This window comes from Hipposideros armiger, unplaced genomic scaffold, assembly GCF_001890085.2.
Source record: "Hipposideros armiger isolate ML-2016 unplaced genomic scaffold, ASM189008v1 scaffold_1096, whole genome shotgun sequence".
NCBI classification, from domain to species: domain Eukaryota; kingdom Metazoa; phylum Chordata; class Mammalia; order Chiroptera; family Hipposideridae; genus Hipposideros; species Hipposideros armiger.
Window position 1 is genome coordinate 104841 of NW_017732446.1, and position 2321 is coordinate 107161.

Below are 2321 nucleotides of genomic sequence, written 5' to 3' on the forward strand. Positions count from 1 at the left end.
GTGGGAATGGAGTCAATGGAATTGTAATAGATGTGTATGATATCGGGGGTGGGGGGAGGGGGATGTCACTTTGTGAGGGGTGAAAAGGATAACTATTGCATTGTTTTGTACACCTGAAATTAATAATAATAATAATAATAATAATAATAAAAAGACAAAAAAAACAAACAAAAAACCTAACTATATCAATAATCCCATTAATAGCAATGGTTTAAATATGACAAAAAGCAGACTGTCAGGTTGGATAAAGAAGCAAGACCCAACTTTATGCTGCCTGCAAGAAACACATTTTAAATAGAAAGACACAAATAGTTTAAAAGTAAAGCAATGGGAGTAGCTCCTGCGGTGGGAGGAGCGGCGGCTGCCAGGTCGCCCAGCTTCGCGAAGGCTCTCGGCGCGCTGCGGCCCGCAGGCACCCGGCACGCGCCCGCCCCGCCACCACGATGCCCAAGAGGAAGGCCAGCTCCGCCGAGGGAGCAGCGAAGGAGGAGCCCCAGAGGAGGTCGGCGAGGCTGTCAGCTAAACCTGCTCCTGCAAAAGTGGAAAGGAAGCCCAAAAAGGCGGCAGGAAAGGATAAGTCTGCAGACAAAAAAGTGCAAACAAAAGGGAAAAGGGGAGCAAAGGGCAAACAGGCCGAAGTGGCTAACCAAGAAATTAAAGCAAATTTACCTGCCGAAAACGGAGAAACTAAAAACGAGGAGAGTCCAGCCTCTGATGAAGCAGGAGAGAAAGAAGCCAAGTCTGATTAGTATCATACCATGTCTTATCAGTGGTCCCTGTCTCCCTTCTTGTACAATCCAGAGGAATATTTTTATCAATTATTTTGTAAATGCAAGTTTTTTTAGTAGCTCTAGAAACATTTTTAAGGAGGGAATTCCACCTCATCCCATTTTTAAGTGTAAATGCTTTTTTTTAAGAGGTGAAATCATTTGCTGGTTGGTTATTTTTTGGTACAACCAGAAAATAGTGGGATATTGAATATGGGAGGTTTTGATTGTCTTGGGGTGTCAGCATAACATTCCATAGATGGGGGTAGTTTTTATATCCTATAATATAAAGCATACTAAATGGCCATTTGGAGTCAGTCGTGCATTTAATAGGTCTTGAACATTTTGAATTATTTCTATTCCCCTGTTTTTGGTAGAATTGCTTCCTAAACAAAACCACTCCTCGATCTTGGCTCCCCCGTCAGGGTTTTGTGCGCTCTGTACCATCTTTGGTTGTGGGAGTCCAGCTTATCCTAGTCATTTTGTTAATGTGCTGTGAAAGATTGAAAATTTGAGTATGTAGTGTATATGATATTAAATTGTGAATTAGTGGGACTTTGCTGTAACAGCGTATCAACATTTGGTACTTGATATTCTATTAAGGAAAATTAGCCTCCAAATTGTAAGCTGGACAGTCACTGGAATAACTTTAGAAAAGAATCACAACTACATGACTTTTTAGGTTTTTGGTACGTACGTTAATTATTGTGTACAAATTGAAATGTCTGTACTTACCCTCAAAACAACCAATAAAATCTCGGTTATGACAGGGAAAAAAAAAGAAAAGTAAAGCAATGGGAAAAAATATACCATACTAATGCAATTAAATAGAAAGCTAGAGTGGCTAAATTAATATCATACAAAGTAAACTTTAGAGTAAAGAATATTACCAGGGATAAATAAGGTCATTTAATAATTATCAAGAGGTCAGTTTGAGAGAATATACAATTCATAACATCTATGTACTTTATAATTGATATTCAAACTACATGAAGAAAAAAACTGATATAATTGCAAAGAGAAAAAGACACATGTACAATTACATTCAGAAATTTTGATACCCTTCTCTCAATAAATAGAAAAGCAATAAGGATAGTGAAACACTGAACAATACTATCAACCAACATAACCTAATTGACATTTATAGAATACTTTACACACAACAGCAGACTACACATACACAAATGATCTTGCTCTAAGATCTGGAACAAGATAAGGAGTCCACTTTCATCACTTGTATTAACAGTGTACTAGAGATTCTAGGCAATGCAATAAGAAACAAAACAAAATGAAACAAAAAGAAAGAAGAAAAAAAGTAAAAGCACGTAGACTGAAAAAAAAATGAAACTATTTGCAGATGACATGAGCATATACATAGAAAATCCGACTAAATCTAAAAAAAAAAATCTAAAACTAAGCAACTTTGATAAGTATTGCAGTAAAAATAAAAGTCCCTCCAAGATTCAAGTCCTAATCCCTGGAACCTGTGAATATGTTACCTTACATGGCAAAAGAAACTTGGAAGATATGATTAAGTTAAAGGTCTTGAGATGG

The 2321-nt window shown here is 37.1% G+C and overlaps 1 pseudogene across 1 annotated transcript; it reads left to right on the forward strand.

Annotated features, from left to right (window-relative positions):
• The first annotated feature begins 338 nt into the window (after nt 1-338).
• LOC109376308 (non-histone chromosomal protein HMG-14 pseudogene) lies at nt 339-1206 on the forward strand (annotated as a pseudogene). The gene has a single exon (XR_002122716.1). The product of XR_002122716.1 is annotated as a non-histone chromosomal protein HMG-14 pseudogene (transcript).
• Nucleotides 1207-2321: the final 1115 nt, after the last annotated feature.